This window comes from Bos grunniens, chromosome 3 (assembly GCF_055505025.1).
Source record: "Bos grunniens cultivar Pamir isolate PY7600 chromosome 3, Bosgru_T2T1.0, whole genome shotgun sequence".
In the NCBI taxonomy this organism is placed as follows: Eukaryota; Metazoa; Chordata; class Mammalia; order Artiodactyla; family Bovidae; genus Bos; species Bos grunniens.
Genome location: NC_141167.1, coordinates 101,893,695 through 101,908,404, shown reverse-complemented (window position 1 = coordinate 101,908,404; position 14,710 = coordinate 101,893,695).

Below are 14,710 nucleotides of genomic sequence, written 5' to 3'. Positions count from 1 at the left end.
CCACTCCAGTACTCTTGCCTGGAGAATCCATGGGCAAAGGAGTCTGGCAGGCTACAGTCCATGGGGTCACAGAGAGTTGGACACGACTGAGCGACTGACACTTCTCTTCACCTCAAATACTTGAGAGGAAGATGCTGGGTCAGGCTGCAGAACTAGATATAACCAGCAGGTGTCAGCACATCGTTGTACCACTAGAGGCAACGAGCTTATCGACTATGCTTCATAGCTGCGAACGGGATGCAAAAAATGAAGGCAAATCACAGTCCGTAAATGAGGCAAATTTATTTACCATCAAGAACCTTACATCCTGAAGGAAAAAAAAAGGCATCTTACAGCCTAGTCAGGGAGATAAATGTAAGCACATATGACTAATACAAGCCAAATGATGTCATTAGCTTTCATAGAAATTTAAGGAATTAAGGAAGTGTGAGAGTAAAGAGAAACTTAGATTTTTTTTTTCTAATAGGAGTGCTGAAGAGGTAGACTTAGAAGGATGGATTTAACTACCTAGCAGGCAGAGTGTGGAAGAAATGCTTCCCAGATAATGGAGTTATGCATAAGCCACAGAGCAAACAAAGAGATTCAAGGCATATTCAGGAAATGATTTATTCTGATGACTAGAGCATAGGTTGTTTGAAAAAGAATTGAAGAAGGAAAAAAACCAGACCACAGAAGGGTTTAAAGGAGCTGCTCAAGACTTCAGATTTTTGCCATAGACAGTAGGGAAACAGTATGAAAAGGCAAAATGATAGGATACTGAAAGAGAAACTCCCCAGGTCAGTAGGTGCCTAATATGCTACTGGAGATCAGTGGAGAAATAACTCCAGAAAGAATGAAGGGATAGAGCCAAAGCAAAAACAATACCCAGCTGTGGATGTGACTGGTGATAGAAGCAAGGTCTGATGCTGTAAAGAGCAATATTGCAAAGGAATCTGGAATGTCAGGTCCATGAATCCAGGCAAATTGGAAGTGGTCAAACAGGAGATGGCAAGAGTGAACATTGACATTCTAGGAATCAGCGAACTGAAATGGACTGGAATGGGTGAATTTGACTCAGATAACCATTATATCTACTACTGCGGGCAGGAATCCCTCAGAAGAAATGGAGTGGCCATCATGGTCAACAAAAGAGTCCGAAATGCAGTACTTGGATGCAATCTCAAAAACGACAGAATGATCTCTGTTCGTTTCCAAGGCAAAGCATTCAATATCACAGTAATCCAAGTCTATGCCCCAACCAGTAACACGGAAGAAGCCGAAGTTGAACGGTTCTATAAAGACCTACAAGACCTTTTAGAACTAACACCCAAAAAAGATGTCCTTTTCATTATAGGGGACTGGAATGCAAAAGTAGGAAGTCAAGAAACACCTGGAGTAACAGGCAAATTTGGCCTTGGAATACAGAATGAAGCAGAGCAAAGACTGATAGAGTTTTGCCAAGAAAATGCACTGGTCATAACAAACACCCTCTTCCAACAACACAAAAGAAGACTCTATACATGGACATCACCAGATGGTCAACACCGAAATCAGATTGATTATATTCTTTGCAGCCAAAGATGGAGAAGCTCTATACAGTCAGCAAAAACAAGACCAGGAGCTGACTGTGGCTCAGACCATGAACTTCTTATTGCCAAGTTCAGACTTAAATTGAAGAAAGTAGGGAAAACCACTATACCATTCAGGTATGACCTAAATCAAATCCCTTATGATTATTCAGTGGAAGTGAGAAATAGATTTAAGGGCCTAGATCTGATAGATAGAGTGCCTGATGAACTATGGAATGAGGTTCGTGACATTGTATAGGAGACAGGGATCAAGACCATTCCCATAGAAAAGAAATGCAAAAAAGCAAAATGGCTGTCTGAGGAGGCCTTACAAATAGCTGTGAAAAGAAGAGAAGCAAAAAGCAAAGGAGAAAAGGAAAGATATAAACATCTGAATGCAGAGTACCAAAGAATAGCAAGAAGAGATAAGAAAGCCTTCTTCAGCGATCAATGCAAAGAAATAGAGGAAAACAACAGAATGGGAAAGACTAGGGATCTCTTTAAGAAAATCAGAGATACCAAAGGAATATTTCATGCAAAGATGGGCTCGATAAAGGACAGAAATGGTATGGACCTAACAGAAGCAGAAGATATTAAGAAGAGATGGCAAGAATACACAGAAGAACTGTACAAAAAAAGATCTTCACAACCCAGATAATCATGATGCTGTGATCACTGACCTAGAGCCAGACATCCTGGAATGTGAAGTCAAGTGGGCCTTAGAAAGCATCACTACGAACAAAGCTAGTGGAGGTGATGGAATTCCAGTTGAGCTATTTCAAATCCTGAAAGATGATGCTGTGAAAGTGCTGCACTCAAGATGCCAGCAAATTTGGAAAACTCAGCAGTGGCCACAGGACTGGAAAAGGTCAGTTTTCATTCCAATCCCAAAGAAAGGCAATGCCAAAGAATGCTCAAACTACCGCACAATTGCACTCATCTCACACGCTAGTAAAGTGATGCTCAAAATTCTCCAAGCCAGGCTTCAGCAATATGTGAACCATGAACTTCCTGATGTTCAAGCTGGTTTTAGAAAAGGCAGAAGAACCAGAGATCAAATTGCCAACATCCACTAGATCATGGAAAAAGCAAGAGAGTTCTAGAAAAACATCTATTTCTGCTTTATTGACTATGCCAAAGCCTTTGACTGTGTGCATCACAATAAACTGTGGAAAATTCTGAAAGAGATAGGAATACCAGAAGACCTGACCTGCCTCTTGAGAAATCTGTATGCAGGTCAGGAAGCAACAGTTAGAACTGGACATGGAACAACAGACTGGTTCCAAATAGGAAAAGGAGTTCGTCAAGGCTGTATATTGTCACCCTGTTTATTTAACTTATATGCAGAGTACATCATGAGAAACGCTGGACTGGAAGAAACACAAGCTGGAATCAAGATTGCTGGGAGAAATATCAAGAACCTCAGATATGCAGATGACACCACCCTTTTGGCAGAAAGTGAAGAGGAACTAAAAAGCCTCTTGATGAAAGTGAAAGTGGAGACTGAAAAAGTTGGCTTAAAGCTCAACATTCAGAAAACGAAGATCATGGCATCCGGTCCCATCACTTCATGGGAAATAGATGGGGAAACAGTGGAAACAGTGTCAGACTTTATTTTTCTGGGCTCCAAAATGACTGCAGATGGTGACTGCAGCCATGAAATTAAAAGACGGTTACTCCTTGGAAGGAAAGTTATGACCAACCTAGATAGCATATTCAAAAGCAGACACATTACTTTGCCAACAAAGGTTCGTCTAGTCAAGGCTGTGGTTTTTCCTGTGGTCATGTATGGATGTGAGAGTTGGACTGTGAAGAAGGCTGAGTGCCGAAGAATTGATGCTTTTGAACTGTGGTGTTGGAGAAGACTCTTGAGAGTCCCTTGGACTGCAAGGAGATCCAACCGGTCCATTCTGGAGGAGATCAGCCCTGGGATTTCTTTGGAAGGAATGATGCTAAAGCTGAAACTCTAATACTTTGGCCACCTCATACGAAGAGTTGACTAATTGGAAAAGACTCTGATGCTGGGAGGGATTGAGGGCAGGAGGAGAAGGGGAGGACAGAGGATGAGATGGCTGGATGGCATCACTGACTTGATGGACGTGAGTCTGGGTGAACTCTGGGAGTTGGTGATGGACAGGGAGGCCTGGCATGCTGCTATTCATGGGATTGCAAAGAGTCGGACACGGCTGAGCAACTGATCTGATCTGATCTGATCTGAAAGGTTTTTGACCAGGGGAGGGAAATTTATCAGCCCAGTGGGACTGAGTTAGGGGCTTCAGCAAAGTTTTAGCTGAGGAAAGGGGACACTTAAAAGGAAGTGACCATCAGTATAATTTTCTTTAGCACACGATGAGAACCGATGAGAGGACTTGAGATCTGGATTCAGAAGGTATTGACTGTATTTGCATCTTCTTGTATTTTCATTCCTCTTATTTTCTGATTAGATTATATATATATATATATTTTTTTTTTTTTAAAGGACTTTTTAAGAAAGTAAAAGTTCTGGCAGAAAAAGAAGAATGGGAAAGGTGTCTGGTTGTGAAAGGTTGAAGTTTAGAAGTGGAGGCAATCAGCATACCAGTGACTCCAAAACCATTGATTCTCTCCTTGGAGACAGTGACTGGGCCTTGGCTCCTTTCTCACTCCCGCCTCTCTCAGCCCAGGTTTCAGAGCTTGATTGAATTTGGATTGGAAATGTTAACAACGCCTTAAATGAATGTGGTGGTAAAGGGATGAAGAGAAATGGAAAGGTAGCTTAAAGGGATGGGAAGCTGGATTGAGAGAGGGACTATTTTTGGCTTGGAGTTTGAGGACATTTGTAGGTTGAGAGGAAGGAGCAGTGGAGAGGGAGGCTTAGAAAATGCAAAGGAGAAGTAATGTTTATGAAGCAAGGCACAGGGGCAGGCAGAAAAGAATGGACTGGGAGTTAAGGGAAAGGAGAGGAGAGAACAGCAGCTGGCATTTGTTGGGTGCACTCTGCTAGATGTTATATAAATATCTCACTTCATCCTCTGATACCTCTATGAACTAAATGTCACTATATTCCTTTTACCAATGAAAAAGACTGAGGCTTGAAGAGGTTAGATAACCTGTTCCCAAATTAGAGAACTAATAAATGGCAGGCTGAGGGCTTGTGTGATTCCCAAGCCTATGCTTTTCTGACAGTTACCCCACAAGGTTAGGAGGTAATGAATCCAACCTCATAATGAATGTGGCAGCATTCTATTCCTGTGTGCTCTATTAATTCATTAATCACACATTTGGGGGCCAATAGTAGGTGGCACTGTCAAAATCACAGGAAAAAGTAAAAGTCCTTTTATAAAAGAAATATATAATTGGAAAATAAAAGGAGTGAAAATACAAGAAGATGCAAATATAGAAGCCAGAATTCTACCGATTCCTTACCTGTTTACCTCTCCAGCTTTACCTCTGGTCTGTGTTGTAATCCTCCCAGCTCCCCCAAAACACATCATGGCTGGCTTCTTTCTCCTCTCCTTCTCCCTCTTCCTGCGCTCTCCCACTTTTTGTCTCTCTACCTGGAACTCTTCCCCTGCATACCTCTTCCCTGCCTGGTTAATTCCTAGCCCTCCTTCAGGTCTCAGCTGGAAAGGCTTCTGAAGCCATTGGGTCTGTGAAGCCATCATGACTCCCTAAACTACTTGTGACTCCTCTGTTCCTAGTCCTATAAAACTCCGTACCTTCCTTATCATGACAGTCACTTTTCATTGTAGTCTGTGATTTTATTAACGGCCTCCCTAACGAGGTTGTAAACTCCATGAGGCGTAGGGGTTATGCTTTAGTGTCTAGCACTACTGTGCTCAATAGATATTTGCTGAAATAAGAAATTCAAAACACATCCAATAACCAGGAGATAAGGGGGAAATGGTAGCAACATAACAGTCACATGCAATAATGTTCATTTGCTTCATTATTGTGGAAGTCTTTTGTTTTCTCTTGGACTTATCTTGTGGCTCAGCTGGTAAAGAATCTGCCTGCAATGCAAGAGACCTGGGTTTGATCCCTGGGCTGGGAAGATCCCTAGAGAAGGGAAAGGCTACCCACTCCAGTATTCTGGCCTGGAGAATTGCATGGACTGTATAGTCCATGGGATCACAAAGAGTGGGACACACAACTGAGTGACTTTCATTCACTTTTTGTTTTCTCTTAATCTATATCCATTTCTAGTAATCTTCTCTGAACCCACAGCATATTGTTGTTCTGTCTCTCAGTCGTGTCTGACTCCTTGCGACCCCATGGACTGCAGCATACCAGGCTTCCCTGTCTTTCACCATCTCCTGGAGCTTGCTCAAACTCAACTGAGTCAGTGATGCCATCCAACCATTTCATCCTCTGTCATCCCTTTCTCCTCCTGCCTTCAGTCTTTCCCAGCATCAGGGTCTTTTCTAATGAGTTGGCTTTTTGCATCAGGTGGCCAAAGTATTGGAGCTTCAGCATCAGTCCTTCCAATGAATATTCAGGATTAATTTCCTTTAGGACTGACTGGTTTGACCTCCTTGCAGTCCAAGGGACTCTCAAGAGTCTTCTCCAACACCACAGTTCAAAAGCATAAATTATTTGGTGCTAAGCTTTCTTTATGGTCCAATTCTTACATCCATACATGACTACTGGAAAACCATAGCTTTGACTATACAGACCTTTGTTGGCAAAGTAATGTCTCTGCTTTTTAATATGCTGTATAGGTTGTTCATAACTTTTCTTCCAAGGAGCAAGCGTCTTTTAATTTCATGGCTGCAGTCACTATCTGCAGTGATTTTGGAGCCCAAGAAAATAAAGTCTGTCACTGTTTCCACTGTTTCCCCATCTATTTGCCATGAAGTGATGGGACGAGATGCCATGATCTTCATCTTTTGAATACTGAGTTTTAAGCTAGCTTTTTCACTATCCTTTTTCACCTTCATCAAGAGGTTCTTTAGTTCCTCTTCTCTTTCTGCCATAAAGATAGTATCATCTGCATATCTGAGGTTATTGATATTTCTCCTGGCAATCTTGATTCCAGCTTGTGCTTCATCCAGCCTGACATTTCGCATAATGTACTCTGCATATAAGTTGAATAAGCAGGGTGACAATATACAGCCTTGATGTACTCCTTTCCCAATTTTGAATCAGTCTATTGTTCCACATCTGGTTCTAACTATTGCTTCTTGACATACATACAAGTTTCTCAGGAGGTAGGTAAGGTAATCTGGTATTCCCATCTCTTTAAGAATTTCCCAGTTTGTTGTGATCTACACACTCTAAGCCTTTAGCAGAGTAAATGAAACAGAAGTAGATATTTTTTCTGGAATTCTCTTGCTTTTTCCATGATCCAGCAGATGTTGGCAATTTGATCTCTGGTTCCTCTGCCTTTTCTAAAACCAGCTTGAACCTCAGGAAGTTCACGGTGCACATATTGCTGAAGCCTGGCTTGGAGAATTTTGAGCATCACTTTACTAGCGTGTGAGATGAGTGCAATTGTGTGGTAGTTTGAGCATTCTTTGGCATTGGCCTTTCTTTGGGATTGGAATGAAAACGGACCTTTTCCAGTCCTGTGGCCACTGCTGAGTTTTCCAAATTTGCTGGCATATTGAGTGCAGCACTTTCACAGCATCATCTTTCAAGATTTGGAATAGCTCAACTGGAATTCCATCACCTCCACTAGCTTTGTTCATAGTGATGCTTTCTAAGGCCCACTTGACTTCACATTCCAGGATGTCTGGCTCTAGGTCAGTGATCACACCATCATGATTATATGGGTCGTGAAGATCTTTTTTGTACAGTTCTTCTGTGTATTTTTGCCACCTCTTCTTAATATCTTCTGCTTCTGTTAAGTCCATACCATTTCTGTCCTTTATCAAGCCCATCTTTGCTCATCTTAGCAGAATCCATATCCCTCTTCAGAGAAAAACAGAGATAATAAAGTGAGAATCTCACCAACCTTTTGCCCTCTAGACACTCACTTAGCTGCCCCCTCACATCCGTCTCATCCCAGCAGGTGGGGCATCAATACTGCTTGTCTAAGGGTCACCATTCTGCTTTACTGTAAGCTCCACACACACAGGGCCCACCTATGTCTCTTTCACCTTTGTATCCTTTGCGTTTCCAACACGGCTTGGCACATTGCAGCTATTAACTGTTAATACATTGGTTGAATAAATCTGATTCTGTATATCCTCCTTAGGGGTTTTATGCCACATATTTTCAAATACTTTCTTCTTAATTTCTAATCTCTCCTTTTCTACTGACATCTTCCCCTCTGCATATATACATGCTCAAATATCTCCCATGATGAAAAGAAAAAAAAAAAAAAACTGTAAACTTTCCCTTGGAGAAGGCAATGGCACCCCACTCCAGTACTCTTGCCTGGAAAATCCCATGGATGGAGGAGCCTGGTTGGCTGCAGTCCATGGGGTCACTAGGAGTCAGATAGGACTGAATGACTTCACTTTCACTTTTCACTTTCATGCATTGGAGAAGGAAATGGCAACCCACTCCAGTGTTCTTGCCTGGAGAATCCCAGGGACCGGGGATCCTGGTGGGCGGCTGTCTATGGGGTCGCACAGAGTTGGACATGACTGAAGTGACTTAGCAGCAGCAGCAGCAGCAGCAAACTTTCCCTTGATCCTTCCTTCTATTTAGCCATCACTCAATTTCTCTCTTTCCTTCATAGCTTAATTTGTAGAGTCATCTATTCTTGCTGTATCCATTTCCCCATTTGCCAATTATTTTCATTTTGGCCCCCATCACGCCATTGAAATTGTTCTTATCCAGGTCACTGATGACCTCCTTGTCACATTCGATGAACAGCTTTTCAGTCTTTATCCTTTTGGCCTCTTTATGACATTTGGCCAAATTAATCTGTCCTTCCTTGAAATGCTCTCTTTTGCCTCCTGAGTTCTTTCTTTCAACAAAGACTAGGGACTTAATAGATATATTTTTTAAGCGAATGAATGGCTTCATTTCTATTGATATGGTCTCTTTCTCAGCCTTTCTGACCTCTCCTTAAATATTAGTGTTCCCAAGGGTAATATCCTTAGCTTCCTTACCTTGCTCTACACACCATCATTGGTCAAGATAATACACACCAACAATTATTATGGTAACTATTTATATTTATATATGGCTCACCATAAACTATTGCTATTCAATCTCAGTCTTTCTCCTGAGCTCTAAACTCACTTTTATAATTGCTTAGTGGATACTTCCATTTGGATTTTTCAAAGGTACTTACCACTTAATCTAAAGAAGGAAGCTTGTCTTTTATCTTTGTATCCCCAGCACTTAAGTCATAATGCCTGGCACATAGTATATAGTAAATAGAGAAAGAAAGAAATGCACCAAAGATGTGAGCTACCTCCAGGTATGTCAGGCCAAAGTCTTGCTTGCCTGCTTCAAATCATGTTGAACTTTCTCTTTCCAAACTGTTATGTGAGTACTGATCCTAACCAGTGTGGTAAAAGTATGGTAAAACCTCAGCTGAGGAGAAACATAGAAATGTTCCACTTTGAGTATTTTTCCAGATAGTTACCAAATTAAGTGCAAAACATTTTCATTCTGTTTCAAATAGAGATTATTCAAAAAGATAGTGAAAAGACCATAACAAGGAGTCATTAGGGCTTCCCCCAGTGGCTCAGCATAAAGAATTTTCCTGCAGTACAGGAGCCACAGGAAACATGGGTTTGATCCCTGGGTAGGGAAGACCCCTGGAGGAGAGCATGGCAACCCACTCCAGTATTCTTGCCTGGAGAAGCCCATGGACACAGGAGCGTGGCAGGCTACCGTCCACGGCATCACAGAGTCAGACACAACTGAAGTGACTCAGCACACATACACACACAAGGGTCATTAAGACTAACCTTGTAAATAAACTATTTTATTTCTAAGGCAGAGTCTGTCACCTGTGAGTAGACACTACCTGCCTGCTTGGTTCACAGGATAAAGTAAGATAAAGTAAAGGTGAAATGTTTTATAAATCTCAAAATGTTTCACACATTTAAGGTATCATTTAACCAGATTTTTGCTTACTCAGAGGAAGTTCTGTGAACTTAATTGTCTAGGTAAACAGTGAAGACCCCAAAGTCTAGAATATATTTAGTTAATACTGTTTGCTCCTCTTCCTTCTAGCCCAAAATGCTGCAATTTTCAATGGCAAGCTTTTTTTTTCCTTCTCTTCTTTTGCTATCTGTGTCAATTCTCATTGTTATCAGTGTTTTCGCTTCTAAAAGATCCTCTTTCCCCTTTTATTTACTTTTGGCTGTGCAGGATCTTTGTTGCTGAGTGGGCTTTTCTCTAGTTGTGGTGAGTAGGGGCTACTCTTTGTTGCCGTGCGTGGGCCTATTGTGGTGGCTTCTGTTGTTGCGGAGCACAGGCTCTAGGGCATGTGGGCTCCAGTAGTTGCTGGTTCTAGGCTCTAGAGCACGTGGGCTTAGTTTCTACACAGCAAGTGGGATCTTTTTGGACCCGGGATCAAACCCATGTCCCTGGCACTGGCAAGCAGTCTTCACCACTGAGCTACCAGGGAATCTCTTTCTTTTAATTTGCCACTAATTATATGCTGTGGCCTAAATCAAATCCCTTATGATTATACAGTGGAAGTGAGAAATAGATTTAAGGGCCTAGATCTGATAGATAGAGTGCCTGATGAATTATGGACTGAGGTTCGTGACATTGTACAGGAGACAGGGATCAAGACCATCCCCATAGAAAAGAAATGCAAAAAAAGCAAAATGGCTGTCTGGGGAGGCCTTACAAATAGCTGTGAAAAGAAGAGAAGCAAAAAGCAAAGGAGAAAAGGAAAGATACAAGCATCTGAATGCAGAGTTCCAAAGAAGAGCAAGAAGAGATAATAAAGCCTTTCTCAGAGATCAATGCAAAGAAATAGAGGAAAACAACAGAATGGGAAAGACTAGAGATCTCTTCAAGAAAATTAGAGATACCAATGGAACATTTCATGCAAACATGGGCTTGATAAAGGACAGAAATGGTATGGACCTAACAGAAGCAGAAGATATTAAGAAGAGGTGGCAAAAATACACAGAAGAACTGTACAAAAAAAGATCTTCACAACCCAGATAATCATGATGCTGTGATCACTGACCTAGAGCCAGACATCCTGGAATGTGAAGTCAAGTGGGCCTTAGAAAGCATCACTATGAACAAAGCTAGTGGAGGTGATGGAATTCCAGTTGAGCTATTCCAAATCTTGAAAGATGATGCTGTGAAAGTGCTGCACTCAATATGCCAGCAAATTTGGAAAACTCAGCAGTGGCCACAGGACTGGAAAAGGTCCGTTTTCATTCCAATCCCAAAGAAAGGCCAATGCCAAAGAATGCTCAAACTACCACACAATTGCACTCATCTCACACGCTAGTAAAGTGATGCTCAAAATTCTCCAAGCCAGGCTTCAGCAATATGTGAACCATGATCTTCCTGAGGTTCAAGCTGGTTTTAGAAAAGGCAGAGGAACCAGAGATCAAATTGCCAACATCTGCTGGATCATGGAAAAAGCAAGAGAGTTCCAGAAAAGCATCTATTTCTGCTTTATTGACTATGCCAAAGCCTTTGACTGTGTGGATCACAATAAGCTGTGGAAAATTCTGAAAGAGATGGGAATACCAGACCACCTGATCTGCCTCTTGAGAGATTTGTATGCAGGCCAGGAAGCAACAGTTAGGACTGGACATGGAACAACATACTGGTTCCAAATAGGAAAAGGAGTTCGTCAAGGCTGTATATTGTCACCCTGTTTATTTAACTTATATGCAGAGTACATCATGAGAAACGCTGGACTGGAAGAAACACAAGCTGGAATCAAGATTGCTGGGAGAAATATCAAGAACCTCAGATATACAGATGACACCACCCTTATGGCAGAAAGTGAAGAGGAACTAAAAAGCCTCTCGATGAAAGTGAAAGTGGAGAGTGAAAAAGTTGGCTTAAAGCTCAACATTCAGAAAACGAAGATCATGGCATCCGGTCCCATCACTTCATGGGAAATAGATGGGGAAACAGTGGAAACAGTGTCAGACTTTATTTTTCTGGGCTCCAAAATGACTGCAGATGGTGACTGCAGCCATGAAATTAAAAGACGGTTACTCCTTGGAAGGAAAGTTATGACCAACCTAGATAGCATATTCAAAAGCAGACACATTACTTTGCCAACAAAGGTTCGTCTAGTCAAGGCTGTGGTTTTTCCTGTGGTCATGTATGGATGTGAGAGTTGGACTGTGAAGAAGGCTGAGCACCGAAGAATTGATGCTTTTGAACTGTGGTGTTGGAGAAGACTCTTGAGAGTCCCTTGGACTGCAAGGAGATCCAACCGGTCCATTCTGAAGGAGATCAGCCCTGGGATTTCTTTGGAGGGAGTGATGCTAAAGCTGAAACTCCAGTATTTTGGCCACCTGATGGGAAGAGTTGACTCATTGGAAAAGACTCTGATGCTGCGAGGGATTGGGGGCAAGAGGAGAAGCGGACGACAGAGGATGAGATGGCTGGATGGCATCACTGACTCGATGGCCGTGAGTCTCGGTGAACTCTGGGAGTTGGTGATGGACAGGGAGGCCTGGTGTGCTGTGACTGAGCAACTGATCTGATCTGATCTGAAGATGAGCAAGGAAGCTCTGAGGAAAGGAACTTGAGGAAAGAAGCATTTGAGACAGCTATTTGTAGGGGCTAGGAGAGGGTAATTTTCCAAGCTTGGAGATGCTGAACTTATAAAAGGCTCTAGTCTGTGGGACTGTGATTTTTTCCAGAAGACCCCAGGGAGTAGGAAGAAAGTCATCTGGGTTTGTCCTTTGAAATAGCTCTCAGATTCACCCATTTCTTTACATACCCAAAGCTACCATCCTTGTCTGACTGCCTCTCCCCTCGTCCTTGAACCTTCGTGTTTTCTTGCTAGAAGGTCTCCTTATCTTGCTAAAATAAAGTATTTTGTTGGTAATACCTTTATTCAAGAACTTGAAATGATGTCCTTTTCCTATCAAATTATTTTAACCTACTCACCTTGGTATTCCCGGCCTTCCATAGTTTGTCTCCCTCTTCCCCTGTCCTCTGCTAGTATATTCCTTATATATCAAGTCACACAGGTCCTTTTGCTACCCAGGCTTCAGGCTCCTTGCTCACCAAGTAAAAGCTTTTGCTGAAGCTATGTTCTTTGAAACATTTTCTCCTTTCTTTTGCTTCAAGCCAACTCCCACCCAGGTTTTCCCTGGCCTCCATGATAAAATGTATCCAACATTTTTCCTTGCAGTTATCCTGAAGGGCACTTACTGTCTTTTCTTTCATTTAGGAATTATGTCCAATGTAACTTTGTGGTGGGGGGAGGGGGGGAAGACTTTTTTTGTTTGAGATTTCGTATTGCTTTTTAATCATTCAGTACATATAAGTCTTGTTTTAGTTCAAATAGATGGTGTTTTCTTAAACCCTCCAACCACATTCCACAGTAGATTATATTTGAAGTAAGTGCTTAATATTTACTGGATTGAATTGAGATTTTAGTTGGGCCCTAAAACTTTAAATGAGTTATACCTTAATCCCCATTCACTATTCTATTCAATGAGAACATATTTTAATATTTGGGGATCTTAGTTTTCCAACCTGGGATCAATCCCACGCTCCCTGAAGTGGAAGCCGAGAGTCTTAACCACTGGACCTCCAGGGGAGATCCGGGGAGCACATTATACCGAAGCCTTGTACTTGCAACCGGGGACATTTCTTTCGACCTCCACGTGACTCTATATTCTGAGGCGTCTTTCTCCCAAAACAGCCCTGTCTGACCACTGACTTCCTTTGGACCCAAGAATCCCCTGGCAGTTAACCTTGTGTAAGGAGAGTCCCATTGTTTCTGATTCTGTTTATCTCATTGATTCACCTTCCATCTCTGTCTCTGTGATTGTGTGTGTATATGTTTATGTCTGACATGACTGAGCGACTTTCACTTCACTTCATTTCACAAGTCAGTGATGCTATCCACTCTGATCTCAGTCCATTAAAGACTGTCCAGGAGTAGCAAACCCCTGCCTCTCCTTTCCTCAAGTCCAGAGACCAGGATGTGTATGTTTGTGTGTGTGTGCCCGCTCAGATAAACTATCCAATAATATCAATGTCTCCCATGCCACCCACTATCCTGGGAATTTTGAGAACGTCTTTTGTCCCAGACCCCACGCAGGGAAGAATCTTAGCAGGCAATACCAAGGTGGGAGCTAAGCAGAGCTGTCTGAAGTAGCCTCATTCTTCCTCCCCACTGACATTCTTGGAATCAAAGGGTCTTTATAGAGGGTGGGAATCGAGAAAAGGCAGTTTTGCTGTTTGGAGGGATGTCCAGGGCCCCCTGAGGAAAAATGGGACATCACTAATCCTTGTCTGTGGGGCAGTAAGGATATGTGGGGTTGGGGCAGCTGATTACTTTTCCTTTCTTTCAGGTCCCATGTTGCTCCTCTTTCTGTGTGACTCTGAATCGGTTTGTCCCAGTCTCCACATCTCTGTTTTGGCTTCAGCCCTACTCACCTGTCCTCTTCCATCAACCAGCAGCCTAACTGCTGGCCACCCTGACTTCCTGGGTCCTTAGTTTCTGGCCTACTGGCCTAAGTACGTCTTGCTTTGATAGTAGGGATAGGAGGGGAGATGATGAAGATAAGGCAAATTCCTGGCGACATCTTCCTTTCCTTTTCCAGGCCTCAAGCCCTCAAATGCATGCTAGGTCTCCCTTACCCGAGTCGGGATGAACCAGAGGAGGCACATGAGAAGAATAAACGATTTGATGTAAAAAGAGTGGAGAGGAGGAATAGAGGTTTGGGGGCAGAGTAAGGGAGAGGTGTACCCAGGAGCAGGGTAGTCAAAGACATTGGAGAGAGAAAAGAGAGGGAGGGTCACGCCGGCTCTGACAGCCCAGCCCAGCCGAGGTCCTCGGGTTTCCTGTCTGTCTCTCCTCCAAGCTGCTGTTCCTTCCTCTCTTGTGAGATTTCTTCCCCGGGCCTCTCCATGTTAAAGCGTGTGACCCCTCCTCTGACCGGGCCTCAGCGACTGTCCGTGGATCTCGCGCCTGGCTAGGGTCTCCTGCTCAGCCTCCCGGCCAGGCCCTCTCGGTGGGCGGTGCTCCCGACGCCCCTCCTCCTCCGAGAACTATTGGCGGAGAGGTGTCGAGAAGGCGGTGTCTAACCGGCCTCCGA